The sequence below is a fragment of the Aythya marila genome (genome assembly GCF_965140915.1).
Source record: "Aythya marila genome assembly, chromosome: Z".
In the NCBI taxonomy this organism is placed as follows: Eukaryota; Metazoa; Chordata; class Aves; order Anseriformes; family Anatidae; genus Aythya; species Aythya marila.
Window position 1 is genome coordinate 12,913,018 of NC_139080.1, and position 16,469 is coordinate 12,929,486.

The 16,469-nt window shown below is 39.5% G+C and overlaps 1 protein-coding gene across 8 annotated transcripts in view; it reads left to right on the plus strand.

Annotated features, from left to right (window-relative positions):
- Positions 1-16,469, plus strand: part of NIPBL (NIPBL cohesin loading factor) — a 163,704-nt gene that overhangs the window by 19,342 nt on the left and 127,893 nt on the right. The window contains exon 2 of one of the 8 annotated variants that reach the window (XM_082782995.1): positions 5,457-5,571. The exons of the other annotated variants lie outside the window; for them this stretch is intronic. The gene's annotated coding sequence lies outside the window, so the exon portion shown is untranslated. The remainder of the gene's footprint in view (positions 1-5,456; positions 5,572-16,469) is intronic. 8 annotated transcript variants of the gene reach the window in all.

The window sequence follows — 16,469 nt, forward strand, 5'->3', positions numbered from 1 at the left end:
TCTAAATAATCTTTGCCTACAGCCTCTTAAAATCTAATAAAACTTTCTGCTCCTTGATAGGCTGGGAGTATTCACTACCCACAGAAGTTTCTAAAAAAAAAAAAAAAAAAAAAAAACACTACACTGCTACTGAAACCCAGGCATTGCTCACCTGTTCATGAAACTACTGGTTATTTTCTAGTATTTACTACTACTGTTATTTGTGTATCGTAAACCATTTGGGAAACATCTTGGGTCATTACGTCTTTTGAAGAGGGTCCCCTGACAGTGTTGGAGGCATTACCAGAGTGTTTCTGAAATTTCACCCAGAATCTTGTACTGCTTTGACGGCATGTATGAATACTTCAAAGTTGGAGGTCAGGCTAGCTAGCCACTGAATAGAATTCATGTTAGAGAAGAGCTTGCCCTTAGCATCTGAAATCTCTACCTGTACAAAATGAGACATTTTCTGTGAGAATTAAATTTGAAGTTACTACGTTAATGAGTGCTGTCTACACAATGTTACATAATAGGTTAACTATCAACATACATACAGATGTTTGAGATGTCAGCTGTGAGTTGTTTTCAGTCAGTCTATTCAGTAGAGGGAAAACTTCCTTCCAATGAACTGCTGTGGGTTTGTTGGCAAGTGAAACATCAGCTGGAGTTTGAGTTTATTAGTAATGTTCTCCAGAGACCACCATGGGTAATTCTTTCTTGCACAGTATAAAAATAGTTGTTACAATTTTGCTGACTTCCTAGTCTGTAGAAGAAGTAAATTGTTTAATGCTTAGATGTTTTTCTCCGTAGTACAAGCAATGAAAATGGCCAGGGTATGCCAGTATAATTATTAAGCTGCTGTATTGCAGAAGGTGTAAGGAGTCCTGGATTCTGCAGGACAGTATGTTAGAAATTCTTCAGTGACCTAAGTAAATTTGAATGGTGGATGTTTTAGTGATTGTACATCTTTAATTTGATTTGGACAAATTATTTAGTGCTATTTTGAATCCAGCGAGTTAACGCTTTTCTTACATGTGGTTTTTGACACCGTGATGCTTATCACTGCATAATTGTCCCACAAGAGATGCAAGTAATGCTACAGCTGTGCTAGAATAGCTGAAGGCCTTTGTGGTGTGTGGGCTCTGTAGGGTGTTTGACAGCGGGCTGAACATTTGAATGTGAGTGTTAAAAGTGATATACTTCCCCAGGCAGACTAATGTTGGTGAGGTGGTGAAAGCAACATCAACAGTTGAATAAAAAAAAAAAAGTTTTAGATCACTACATAGTCTCTGTAGTACTTGGAAATGAGAGGTCTTTCATTAGAGTGTTATATTCATCATTGGTGATTAAGTTCCCATGATCTTTTTCCACCTGCCCACCCCCTTTCTTTTTTTTTTTTTTTTTTTTTTTTCCTTTTTGTCCCTGCGTGTCTGTGGTCAGGTATACCTCTCAGGTTGAAATTATTATGATATAATATTCAAGAAATTGGAGATATTGGCAGACTGGACAGAAGAATTCAGTACATCTGTATTTTCAGAGATCCCATCGCTTTCTCACCACTAATATGCTACTAATAGTTAATGGTAGAGAACAGAACCTGGCCTGAGGGAGCAAAAGGAGGATGATTGATCGTAGTTTTTCTTGATGCTTCTGTAGTAATAGTTTCTCTTGATCTTTTTGTGAAGCATTGGGGACAGCCTGGAAGGAAACATGGCTAAGGAATACAAATCACAGAAGGAAAGCAGTAATACATAGAATGCTTGAATTTGAGGAAGGGATTTTGCAAAATATTTTTTTTTTGGAGGAGTTGTCAGTAGAAACAGTAGTAGAGAAGGAAGTGTATTTGTTTTTGCTGTATGGGTTGAAAATGCAAGGGAGGAAGCAAAGGGAAATGAAGAAACAATTATTACTTTTTTCCTGTTCCCCAATGCAACTCATATTTGCATTAGAAACTTAAAATACAAAGCTCTTGAGTAACACCTTTCACTATAACGTTAGTTCATCGCATTCTTACACTCTTATTTGTGTATCATATCTATCTTTTTCTTTAATGAATCGTCAATAGTACCCTGAGAACAGTGGCTTTTGGTGTCAGTAAGCCACTGAAACAGTTTAGCTGTTGCATGGAACTTTATTCTGTACTTTGTGAGCATCTTTAGTGCTGCTACTTTCCCTCAGGATCTCTGATTCTCAGGTTGTGCTGCATTTATTGTTTATATATGCACATACTCATTTCTGTTTGTGAGAAACAGAGTTGTGTTTTTGCCATAGAGAATTACTTTTCTGTAATCCCAGGTAGTTGTGTAGTCAGAATAAGGAGAAATGAGAAGTAGACAAGTGGACAGTAGAAGGCCTCACTATTCCAAAATATGGAAAAGAAGTTGAGAAAGACAGGATCAGCATTGTGAGAACAGTAAAAGGAAGATCACAAGTTCCCAAAACATAAGAAAGGAGAAATTAAAGGGTTGAAAAAAAAGAAAAATTGTACATATATGGTATAGAGGAGTGTCGAGTAGCTTGTGAACCTGTAGTACTCAGCCAGTGAGGAAACGGTAGGTGATCAGCTGTTGGGTAATAGGGAATAAAAGGCTATGATTTGTTTACTAAAATGCACTCCTGATTGACAGGATGCCTGCCATTGCAATTGCAAATAAAATAGGTTCACAGAAGATCCTGTCTGAAGAAAATTATTTGAGATTTTTCTCACATGTTTACTTTTCCTGTTTTCTGATGCCTTAACTTAGAAAATATGCAACTAATATTTGTCAACATACTACTTTTTGTTCTGACTTTTCTCCACAAAAGGTGTTCAGCGACTTCAGTTCATTTATATAGTGAATGGTCTAAATTAAAAATATGAGTAACAGTGGGGTGATTCAGACTCTTGTTTCTGTGTCTGTTCTTTAATCCAAACTTGAATTATGAAATACATATTTTGATAAAAATAACCACACTAATGCAAAACTAAATGAAACAGAAAGCATTCTGATGTACGAAACAGATGTTTTCAAGGGCTAAACTTTCATTGTCAAAGCATGGTAGCATAATTCTTTCATATATAGACATCTTATAGACATCTTTGCACTTCTACTATTTGTCAGTTGCAAAGCTGCAGGAAGCCACATGCAGTTACCTGCAGTTAGCTGATATACAGCAGCCTGAATAAGAGCCCCAAGCCAGTATACTGGCAACATATGGATAGAGAAAGTTCAGTGCAAGAACTGTGGACATCAAGACTAAATTAAAATCCACTCAGAGATTCATCAGGAAAATAATAAAATTCATTCCCGAAGTAAGCAGTTTTCAAAAGTGGTGAGAGTGTAGCTCATTACCTCAACTCTGTAATTGCATTCTAAAACCAAATGTTGCAATAATTGGAATGAATCTAGAAAGACAGAACCAAAGCACTGGATGTTAGTGTGAAATTTACCAGTGGTAGAGGGAGCTGTCCTTACTGACAGTGTGGAGGAGGTGGAAAGGAACAAAGCATGAGACAATAGATATATAGCGTGTGATGAGGATAAAAAGGTTTTGCAGCTGTAAGGTAGGGGGTGTAGATGGAACGTGGCTGAAAGGGACAAGAAGAAAAGGTAAGCTTAAAATGCTCTGTAAATAGGTGTAAAAATGAAGTGTGTTGTGGCCTGGGAAGACAAAACGGGTCATCTGAAACCAGAGTATAAACGACATGGTCATTTAAAAAAAAAAAAAAAAAAAAAAAAAAAAGATGCTGACAAGCTGGAGCAAGTATGAAGGAGGGCCACTTAAAATGATTTGGAAGCTGCAGCTTGAAGAATAAGAATGTCAGCTTATTTTATATGAAAACTTATTTTGTAAGAGAAGATTTTCAGTGTAACATAACCAGGGCTGCAGTCTGGATTAACCTGTTTACATGGCTTCCATATCCAACTAGTTCAGCGTTTACTGAGTGATACTCAGTATTTAATTTATTCATGGAGCAGTTCCCAAGGTTTTCTTCTTTCTGTTTCCATGTCTGAGCTTGTAAAAAGCATGCTTATGCTTTTTAAATCAAAATTTGTCAAATCTGTAAACTGCATGTGTTCCACAGCTCCATCTTTAGGGAGTTGCTGAGGGATGGTGTGAATAAGCGCTCTAAATATTATAGAAAAGTTCACATCTGGAAAACAGAGGAGCTGCAGGCAAATACAATGCAAGAATATAAGATGGAATATGAATATAAAATGACTTTGAATAATTTTAATCTGAAATTAAAAAAAGTAGTGTAATAAGTTGTTTAAAAATTTATTATGTAGTTAATGTAAAAATATAAAATGTAAATTATAGGACTGCTATATTTAGGTACGGCCAGTGTTACATAATCACTGTTACACCTCCATCTCCAAGTAGTTTTAGACTGTACCTTTCTTCGATAAGGAACTTTAAAAGTTATCTAATTTATTCGAATGTATTTCTCAAGTGTATTATGAACATTATAGTTTTACATCAATGGCAAAATTTCTTTTGTTAATGTTGTTATTGGGAGTGTAGTTGTTATTGCTTCAGGAAGGTGAGATGAATTTGTCACCTTCACTTTGCTCATCATTGGTGCTAGTAGATTTTCAGGTATCGTAAGGTGGAAGTGAAACAAACATTTTTTAAGTACTTGTGCAATTATAATGCAGAACCTAAAGAGTGGTGTGCTTGAAAGGAAGAACCTGATTTGATGGTGTGTTCACAGGTGGACATCTGAAAAGACAGCCTACTTGCTTTGCATGTTGCCTTTTCTTTGAATTAAACAAAATAAATTGTGTCCTGCCATCATAAATGATAGCACTGATTGAAGTCACGCTGCTGTAAGAAAGATGTTTGAGAGATGAGAGTGGTGTTTTGATTCACAAAATTGTAGTGAAGACTTTGTTTTGGTAAATTTACTTTCTAGATCATATAATCATTAAGGTTGAAAGAGACCTTCCAGATCATCTGGTCCAGTCATCACTCTACTACCAATATCACCCACTAAACCATGTCCCTAAGCTTTATTTGTTTTTAATCAAAACGACTTCTGCTGCTGAGGTTCTTGCGTTGGATGTTCCTTAGTGTCAAAGGTTTGTCTACTTCATTTTTTTTGTCCAAGATAATGAAATCTGTAAGCTGCATTTAGGACTTGTCTTCAGGACTCTTCAGAGGGGATATTTCTTTGTGAATGCTTTTGTGAATAATGATGTTTGGTAAGTTTTAGAAATACAAGTGTGTGAAGGAGACAAGGGAGTCTGTGGACTATTGTGTTCTCTTGCCTGTTTACCTTGTGGCAGAAGTGCCTAGAGCATGTGTACAATTCAATGTGTATTCAATTTTAAAGAAACATAAACTAAGGGGATAAAGACAAAAAGAAAATTAAGGTACCAAGCAGTGAATTTGACTAGATTCAAAATCACATGGCAAATGAATGGATAGCCAAAGAAGGAATCTGAATCTTCCTATTTCATGTTTGGAGTCCCATTCTTTTATTATGATTTCAGTCTGAATGCTGGGAGCTGAAGAATGCATTGCCTGTGATAGAGAAACCTATACTGTGTGAATATGGGAGAGAACCAGAGTTTCATTACCACCTTGGACTGGAGCCCTATAACAAAGGTGAAGGACTTGATGATGAATCTTCCTTGCATTTGTTCTTTTTCTATCTCTAGCAAGATTAGAGCTCCTCAGCTGAGGAGAGAAAGACAATTCCTCTTCAATTCCTCTATCCCAACAACTTATTAAATAGAGTAAATAGCATCATGATACTTGTCTGTGTCATTATTGTTTACTTGGTTTTAATATAAAGTAAGTTTCAGATAGTTTTACTGATCATGCCTGAACCACTTGCAATCATTAATACATGATTTCTGTCCCTGGCAGTAGAAAAAGTATGAAAACTTTAAAACTGCCAACTGCTTCTGTTGTGCTTTTTTCCCCGTAAGTTTTTTTGATTTAGTTGGGAGTTATCTGGACTGAGGGTGGGAGGGGGAGAGGGGGAGGCACCAAACAAACAAACAAACTTCTAAGTTTGTAGCAGTTACAAAAAGAAGTTCATAAAATTTATATAAAACTGGACAAAATTCCAAGCTTTGCAAAGTTTAGAAGTTCATACATGTATTAGCAGATACAATTGTATCGGTGAAGTAAAGCTGCAAATAAGTGCTGTCTGGGTGAGACTTTGATTATATTACTTTAATGTTCTAGGTACCTGTTGGTTATCACAGAACTGAAGGGGCTGGAAGGGACCTGGAAAGATCATTGGGTCCAACCCCCCTGCCAGAGCAGGTTCCCTAGAGTAGGCTGCCCAGGTAGGCATCCAGACAGGCCTTGAATATGTCCAGAGAAGGAGACTCCTTAACCTCCCTGGGCTGCCTGTCCCTGTGCTCCGTCACCCTCACCATGAAGAAGTTCTTTCGCATGTTGGTGTGGAACTTTCTGTGCTCCATCTTGTGGCCATTGCCCCTTGTCCTGTCCCCACAAACCACTGAGAAGAGGTTGGCCAGATCCTTCTCTTTCTCTCACTTATGGTATTTGTAAACACTGAGGAGATCCCCTCTCAGTCTTCTGAGGGCTGAACAGAGCCAGGTCTCTCAGCCTTTCCTCATAGGGAAGATGTTCCAGGCCCTGTATCATCTTTGTGGCCCTCCGCTGGACTCTTTCCAGGAGATCCCTGTCTTTCTTGTACCGGGGAGCCCAGAACTGGACACAGTACTCCAGGTGAGGCCTGACCAGGGCAGAGTAGAGGGGGAGGATCACCTCCCTTGACCTGCTGGCCACGATCCTTTTAATGCACGCCAGGATCCCATTAGCCCTCTTGGCCACAAGGGCACAGTGCTGGCTCATGGTCAACCTGTCATCCACCAGGACCCCCAGGTCCTTCTCCTCAGAGCTCCTCTCCAGCAGGTCATCCTGCAGCCTGTACTGATACATGTGGTTGTTCCTTCCCAGGTGCAGGACTCTACACTTGCTCTTATTAAACCTCATTTGGTTTCTTCCTGCCCATCTCTCCAGCCTGTCCAGGTCTCGCTGAATGGCAGCACAGCCTTCTAGCATGTCAGCCACTCCTCCCAATATACCACCTTCATTTACTGACATGCTGGATTGCAACTACATTTCATCATAAGCCCTGCTCTTTTGAATCAGGGATTTGATGAGTCAGCTCTAACTCAGAGTTAAACTGCTGGTATGTTCAACTTGCTGACTGTTGTACTGCATTCACTGTAGTATTTCCTCATCTAGTGATAAATGTTTCTTAAGACTGTGATTTCTAGCACTATGTGACTCCTTAGTTTCATCTCTGAGAGAAATAAATAGTAATACCAAATTCTGAACCTTTGTTTGCCAATATCAGCTGTATCTGGAAGAGGAGTGCAAGTCTTAAGTTTTTAAGAAAATGTGTTATTACAGGCATTATGAAGGTTGTCTTGAGTGAATATGGTTTAAGTCCTAAATAGTCCTCCCCTGCCATGTTATCTGAGAATAAACTAAGTCGTAACTGAGTCATAACTTCATGGCACTGACCAGCATCCATGTAAGCACTGAGCTAGGAATAAGAAAGATGTTGTGTATCTATATATAGTATATATGAAACCTGATAGATAAGGGTTAAAGAGTGAAGTTCAAGTTAGTGTGAGTGCAGGATACAAATCTGTACAAGTTCTAGTTCATTCTGCTGCACGTGGAACAGCTCGATTTGATCTCTCTTTGTAACAGGGAGAGGAGCAGGGAAAAAAGCAGAGAGAAGCAAGTGTCTTGTGCCATTTCTAGAGCTTCTGATGATAAAGCTTTAGTTGTTTCCATCCCTGGCAAAATATTTGGATTCTATGATAAAGTGTTTCAGAGTTTTCAGATTACAGGTTTAAACATAAGTTGTTTTGAGCTCTTGTGGAAATACTGAGATAACACTTTGAGACTGCAAATCTTGCAGTTTTAGGCTACTTTCTTACTAGGAGGTACATTTACAGAGTGAAATGGTCTGCACTCTTCCTCCCTCCCTCCCCTCCACCCCCAAAGCAGTTTTGCAGAAATAAAGTTTTTTAATTCCCACTTACTTTCTAAAATATAAAAAATCCCTTCTAGGCTGTGATAATACAGAGTTTATAATAGAGAAACATTTCTGAATTATGAAGGCATTCATTTCCATTATTCTAGTTAAATTTTTGCCTACACAGTTCTGCTCAACTTGTGCATTTTTCTTTTTACTTTAAACTCTTCAATATGTGGTAAAAAAAACATTCTACTTCACATCTGCAGAAGTGACTACTTGCATTTTCTTTGGTGGCAAAAGGTAATTTATAAGGCAGACTGACTTGCCTGTCTTTTTTCTTACTCTGCATATGGAGTTTGTTGCAAAATAGCAAGTGCTTCAGGTTCTCATGGTGTTTGAAATACTTTCCAGCATTTGAGCAAGAATGAATTTTGTGGCATTCACAAGGCGAAGGTTGAGATTTGTTGACTGCAACGCACAACAGCTGATTTTTTGGGGGAGCAGATAATTGAAAGCTTGTGGATTCAGCAACAGGGTCTTCTCTCATATCCAAAATCTTCATGAATCATTGGTAGATACCCAACACTGTCATTATCATCTGTGCCATCCATAGTTTGAATCCAGTTTAGCTGTCACTTCAGGTCGAATTGCAAATGCTGTGTTTTATTTATATTTCCAACATGATAAAGCTATACTGTATTCTTGAAATCTTTTTTTCAGTTCTGTTAGAATATTTAAAATGTAAGAAGCTGTTTTTTATTTAGTCCTTATTAACCTGGTAAAGGGGAAAACCATAAAGTTATCAATCTGTGCTGATTACTGGTCAATTCTATAGTTTCTTATGAGTTGTGCAAAGTAGCGCTGAACTAATGTAAAAAGTACAAAATAATTTGTAGAATATTCAGTTGTGTCTGTGTCAGTACATCTCAGTGACATACAGGCAGAACAAAGCATCGGTCCAGCAGTTGATAGTGTAATTCTTTGCATGCAAAAACTCTGTAGCAAACATTTGAAATTGAATCTTGGATTACTTAGTAGTTAGGTAAAATCATTATAACCACAGAACTACCATGCTTAAGATTTGCAAAAGCAAGTATTTGTTTAGCTTTGAGAGGCAGGAATTCCAGCAGAAACCAGTAGGAGGCGTGTAAAAGGATTGTGCATAGTTTTTTATCTTGGTTATTTAACATATGGAGACTTTTTATTTTTTTAATGCAATCATAAGTGGATATCTGAATTTATCAACTTAAAATATTTCTGGTGGCTTTAACCACACCCAGAGAAGGCTTCTTTTCAGACAGTGCTGTGGTTTTTAGGATAATTTATTAATGCAAGAATCCTGGGGATTATCTCTTCAGAAGATGGAAGGATTTAACATTTTGTTAATCCGTAGATAATTGATACCTGAAAGATGTAGCATGGAGCTTACTATATAAATCAATTGGCATCAAACTTGAGGAGACACTTGATTCTTTATCAGAAGAGATAAGAAATCGATTGGTGCTTTGTTGGGAAATTGAACTTAAGTAGATAATAAAAAATTAAAGGATCTATCATTAATTTCATAGAGGTTTTTGAACACAAGATTTTAGTTGCATGGAAAAGCTCTGATAAAAGGTTTGATGGCTCAGAAGAAATCTTACACTGAGATCCTGGCTGTTCATGGTCGTTACTAATTCTGTTTCACTTTTCGGAAGGGTAGTAATATTACTCCCAAACTTTTAAATGTCTTATATGTATAACCAGAATTACTGGAGAAGTTGCACTTATCTACAGTTAGAAATTGTGTACCTATTGTGTAAGAGTGGACATGAATCATAAGACAAAATAATTTCATATTCTAATTTGTAAAATGGAATAAGCTTTGAGAGATACTTCTTTTTGAAAAGCACATTATTATAATTGAGTCAATATCATTAGTCACATATTTCAGTGATATTCTTTATATCTCATGTTTCCTTGTGTTGCATTTGTTTCACAGTGGTTGCTGTTGTCTGATTTTTGGTGTGTTAAAGCCTAAGATCTCATCCATGTTGCAGAGGTCTTCAGTCTTCATGGTCTTTGATTTCATTATTTGCCAATGCAACTAATGCTCTATTACCTCTTCCTTTTTGACTACCCATTACATTTTGTTAAACAATTAAGAAACTGAAATAGTTTACCATCTAAATATCAATTCTGTTCTGTTTATGCCAAAATCCCTATATTAGAGGGAGTAGGAATGTTAAAATTAGAAGTAGTGGCTTTGATTCCTTTTTTTGCTTTACACATTCTTCTCCCTCTCCTCCTTATCTCAAGGCTTTTTAGATAGCCTATCTGCTCACTGTATGTTCACTTTTAGTTATTGTTTCGTTGTTTTGAAGCTTGCATTGTTGCTTTCCTGCGTAGAACATTGAATCTGGGTGCCTCAGAATCATGGCCAGTAATTAAAATGTACAGTAACTGTCATCATTGAATCACAGAATCATTCAGGTTGGAGAAGACCTCTAAGTCCAACCTTTAACCTAGTACTGACAAGTGCACCACTAAACCATGCTACATCTACACATTTCTTGAAGACCTCCAGGGACAGTGACTTAACCACTTCCCTGGGCAGCCTATTCCAATGCCACACAATCCTTTCAGTGAAGAAACTGCTCCTAATATCCAACATAAGCCTCCCCTGGCAGTATTTGAGGCCATTTCCCCTTGTCTTATCACTTGGTGCTAGGGAGAAGAGCCTGATCCCCACCTTGCTACAACTTCCTTTAAGATAACTGTAAAGTACAGTGAGGTCTCCCCGGAGCCTCCTCTTCTCCAGACACAACCACCCCAGTTCCATCAGCTGCTCTTTGTAGGACATGTGTCCCAGGCCCTTCACCAGCTTCGTAGCCCTTCTCTGGACACGCTCCAGGACCTCGATGTCCTTCCTGTAGCAAGGGGCCCAAAACTGAACACAGAACTTGAGATGCGGCCTCATCAGGGCCAAGTACAGGGAGACAATCACTTCCTTGGCCCTGCTGGCCTCACTATTTCTGATACAAGCCAGGGCGCTCTTGGCTACTGACCAATACCCTCAGGTCCTTTTCTGCTAGACAGCTTTACAGACGCTCTTCTCCCAGCCTGCAGTGGGGTTGTTATTGTTCAACACTTGGCCTTGTTGAACCTCATACAGTTGGTGTTGGCCCATTGATCCAGCCTATCCAGATCCCTCTACCTTCCTACCCTCAAGCGCACCAGCAGTCCCACCCAACTTGGTGTCATCTGCAAACTTACTGAGGGTGCACTTGATCCCCCTTGTCCAGATCATAGATAAAGGTATTGAAGAGAATTGGCCCCAGTACTAAGCCCTCAAGGACACTGCTTGTGACTGGCCCCCAGGTAGGTTTAGCTCCATTCACCACGACTCTTTGGGTCCAGCCACCCAGCCAGTTTTTAACCCAACCAGGCCTTGAGCAGCCAGCTTTTTCAGAAGGATGCTGAGGGAAACTGTGTCAAAAGCCTCACTAGGTAGCCATCTACATGCCTTCCTTTGTCCACTCAGCTCATCAAAAGAATAAATTGTGAGAGCTTTAACGTCAAGTAGAACTTTGTGGACATACAGAAGTTGAACACTATACGTTGTGATGGATTCTCTTTTGAAATATTTGTTGTGTTCATTTGAGGACACTTTAGACACCATTTGGGAGACCAGTTTCTTTCCCACATTATACCCACTGCAGTTTTTTTGCTTGTCACTTTGCATGAAGTCTTTCTTAAAAAAAAAAAAAAAACAATCATTTGTAGAGAGCAAGTTTTCTGAATAAGCACTGTTGAAAAGGTTTGTGAACTAGTTTCATTCAGTCTCATGCTGTTGTTTTGAAGTGCTCTGATGTACTTGGTGTAGGTATCTGCCAGAGGATGTACATGCACAGAGACGTTTTAATAGGATTACTTGGACATATCACAGAACTGAAGGGGTTGGAAGGGACCTGGAAAGATCATTGGGTCCAAACCCCTTCCAAAGCAGATTCCTTAGAGCAGGTTGCCCAGGTGGGTGCCCAGATGGGCCTTGAATATCTCCAGAGAAGGAGACTCCACAATCTCCCTGGGCAGCCTGTCCCAGTGCTCCGTCACCCTCACCGTGAAGAAGTTCTTTCGCATGTTGGTGTGGAACTTTCTGTGCTCCATCTTGTGGCCATTGCCCCTTGTCCTGTCCCCACAAACAACTGAAAAGAGGTTGGCCAAAACCCTCTGTCCCCCACACCTCAGGTATTTATACACATTGATGAGATCCCTCTCAGTCTTCTCTTCTGAGGGCTGAACCCAGGTCTCTCAGCCTTTCCTCACAGGGAAGATGCTCCAGGCCCTGTATCATCTTTGTGGCCCTCTGCTGGACCCTTTCCAGGGGAGGGCCGTGTGCATGTGCATATGCACATATGCATGTGGGATATTGATGAATATCCCACATGATATGACCCAGTACAGCTGATCCGAACTGGCCAAAGGGGTATTCCATAGCATCTGGGGTCATGTATATAGAGGTGGCTTGCCGGGGTGGGGGGGCCAGCTGTTGGGGGTTATGCTGGGCATTGGTCAGCAGGTGGTGAGCAATTGCATTGTGCATCACTTGTTTGTACACAGTATTAGTAGTAGTACTATTACCATCATTATTATTGTTATTGTTATTATTAGTTTCCTGTCTTAATAAACTGTCTTTATCTCAACTCACAGGCTTCACTTTCCCATTTCTCTCCCCCATATCAGAGAGGGAGGGGGGAGGGTGAGCGAACGGTTGTGTGGTGTTTAGCTGCTGTCCGGGTTAAACCACAACAGAGAGGAGGGACCTTAAAGACCACTTAATTCCAACCCCCCTGCTATGGGCAGGGATGCCTTCCACCAGCCCAGGCTGCCCAAAGTCCCATCCAGCCTGGCCTTGAGCACTGCCAGGGATGAGGCAGCCACAGCTGCTCTAGACAGCCTGTGCCAGGGCCTCACCACCCTCACAGTGAAGAATTTCCTCCTAACATCTAATCTAAGTCTCCCCTCTCTTAGTTTAAAGCCATTCCCCCTTGTCCTCTCACTACAGCCACTGATGCAGAGTCCCTCCCCAGCTTTCCTGCTGGCCTCCTTTAGGTACTGGCAGGCCTCCGTAATGTCTCCCCAGAGCCTTCTCTCCTCCACTCTGAACTACCCCAGTTCCCTCAGCCTCTCTTCATAGGTGGGGTGCTTCAGCCCTCTGATCATCTTCATGGCCCTTCCCTGGTCTTGTTCTAATATTTACGTGTGCTCCTTGTTCTGGTGGCCCCAGATCTGGGTGTAGGATTCCTGGTGCTGTCTCACAACAGCAGAGCAGAGGGGCGCAATCCCCTCCCTTTCCCTGCGGGCAACACTGCTTTTGGTGCAGCCCAGGACACGGATGGCTTTCTGGGCTGCAAGTGCACATTGCTGGCTCATGTTGAGCTTCTCACCAACCAACACCCCCAAGTCCTTTTCCTCAGCGCTGCTCTCAATAAAAATCATGTTGCTTCCTTCCTATTAACTTAAACTAAATAAAAATATATATTTTTTAAATCAAGTAATTTGATGGATGTGCATATTCCTGTATAGGATCATCACTATCTCCTTTTACCTCTTTCTATTTCTGAAATCAATTCCTGTAGCCCCTGAAACACATCTTGTTCAGCAGTGACGACAAAGCAATTTGAGGTTCTTCACTATCTGCTGGATTGTTTTTTGTAAGTTTTCTCTTACCTCGTAGCAGTATTTAAAATGGTATCTTTGGAGTATTTTCTAAGAAACAGTAATTTGGTTGCACAGAGATTCCTTATTTTGGACATTGTTCACACTTCTTTTCTGTTACAGATTTGTTTTGACTGTTTAAAAGAATACCTACTCTAGCAGTTCAGATTTTTAGTTTTCGTTTGTTTGTTTTTTAATTCATGTAAGAAACAAAGCTTTAGCAATTTAAATGAGGTATCCTTTTCTTTGGAAGTTAAATATGTAAACCTCATTCAGGTGATACTGGGTGAATTAATTAGTGTGAGGAGTCATAGCACTTTCAGATCACTGGAAAGGAACCGAGTCCTTTTTATTTTAAATTTTATTTCCTGTGAAATGAAAGCCTTTGAACTGTGGAAAACACAGGTAAATATAACCTCAAAGTGATGGGATGATAAGGTTGTATCCTCGAAGAGTGGGTACACAGACACTGTGGGAAAAGTATCCCAGCTTAAATGCAGCTCTAGAGTGTTAAAAGGGTTAAAGGGTAAAGCCTTCTTCCATCCCTCCATCAAAAATCATCCTTTGCTAGTAGGTAGAGAATGTCTAAAGTTTTCAACAACAACACCTACAAACAGATGGTATTGGTTGTATTTATTCTAGCTATATATATATATATATATATATATATATATATATATAGATATATTTTGTAATGCAGGTCGTTTAAGTGCAGGTTGAAGAACTTTTATTTTGGGGGAAAGTGTGAATATAATTTTCCTGCATCTTTAGTGTGCAACATGGAAATGCTGCCCTGCAGCACGCACCAAAAAAAGCCCCACAGCACCCTGTGCTTTTCTGAACATTACTTGATCCCTAGTGTGTTCCCCATAATCTTTTGCATTGCATGATCTTGCTAGACCACTGTCATCATCCATGATCCTCTCCCTGACTATCATGCATTTTTGGAAAATCCTTACTGTACAGTACACAAGTAAATTTCATGCTGGAAGTTTATGGTGCCTTAGCAAAGGTGGAGGACTGAAATGCATTCTTAAAGTTAGCTTTAAAACTTTCAGTGGTGTAATAGAGGTGTGTTTTGGTTTGACAGTCAAGGAAAAATATATTTCAATTTCTTTGATTTCTCCAACAAATCAGGGTAATCTAGTGGATGACCATCTCAGAAGAAACCATATAAAATTCAATCCATGTACCTTTTTTAATTTGTCTCATCATTTATTTTATTCTGCCAGCATTTTCTTACTTAAAGCAGCACCATTTTTGTAGGGTGGAGGGGGTATCGGTGATGGGAATTCACTGAAAGACACACAAAGTTTGTCTGACATTTGTAACAGAGGAATAGGTGGGACAACATAGAGTAGTTTTCTGCTACTGAAGAAGCCCAAGACCTGTTGTATTTGATGCCTCTTTACGCTCTCCTAATTCATATGTCCTTTTCCTTCCTACTTCTTGCTTTCCTGTGTGAAATAACACTTTATGCAATGCATGTACCATATGATAATTTCAGCAGAACTAGGTACATGGTTTCTTGTTGCAGAAACCGATGATGAAATTTTTCTTGCCAAGTGAGTAGTAAATTTCTCAAAAAACTGATACTTTAATGTGAAGTTTTCAATGAAAAAAATCTTAGCACATGAATCACAGAGTTGGGAGGAAGACATCAGAAAGAGAAGCTTATTTAAGGAAAAAAATAAAATTAAAACATGTAAATCTTATTTTGGTGGGGAAAAGGGAAGGCTTCTGTTACTTAACCCTTCTACTTAGCAAGGTACTTTGAAAGATAAATCACTTTAATTGTTTGGAGCTATGCAATATAAGCTCATGCTTTTATGCCTCTTAGATGCAACTTTTAAAACGTGAACAGCAAATTACCAATGACTTATAATTTTTAAACATGGTTTTAAAGCACCTTGATGCTTTCTAGAAAGCACAGCCATACAAAGCTTGGATTTTTGGAGTATTGCATATTTAAAGAAATTATACTGATCCAAACAGGACTGTTTATGTGTTGTAGTGTTAAGCAGGAGGCATCATAATGCTTTTCTATCATTTCAACCAAGATCTGAGAGGAAACAATTTGACCTCTATTTTACTTTTCTCATTAGCCTCTTAACTGTGAGGCATTATTAATTGTACTAAAGACTGTTTTCTGTGTGGTGGGAGTGCTATATTTTTTCTGCTGTAGACATATCCTGCTATCTGTTGAGGATGTTTCAGAAAAGTGGAAAAACTAGTCATGTAATTGAGAGTGAAACGTTTCTCTTCTAAGAATTAGTGTCAGAAAGAAGACAGATGTAGACTTGTGGATCACAGAATGACTGACCATTACTCTTTTTTTTTCAGTCTTCACCTGTTATTGATGTGATTTGTCTTATTTACCTATCAGATTGTCATATATATCATGCCAATGATGATGGCAGTGTTAACATACATGCTTGGAATGAAGCAGCAAGAACGCTAAGAGCAAAGATTTATATGAGGTCTTCATCAAAGATGAAGAAGCTGAGACCCAGGGTCCTGAGGGAGCTGGCTGACAGAGTTGCCAAGACTCTCTCCATCATATTTGAAAAGTCGTGGCAGTCAGGTGAAGCCCTTGGTGACTGGAAAAAGGGAAACATCACTTCCATTTTTAGAAAGGATGGATGGGAGGACCTGGGGAACTACAAACCAGCGAGCCCCACCTCTGCTTGGGGAGATCATAGAGCAGATCCTCCTGAAGGCAGTGTCAAGGCACATGCAGGACAAGGAGGTGATCTGAGACAGCCAGCGTGGCTTCACCAAGGGTAAATCATGCCTGACCAATCTGGTGGCCTTCTGTGGTGGAGTG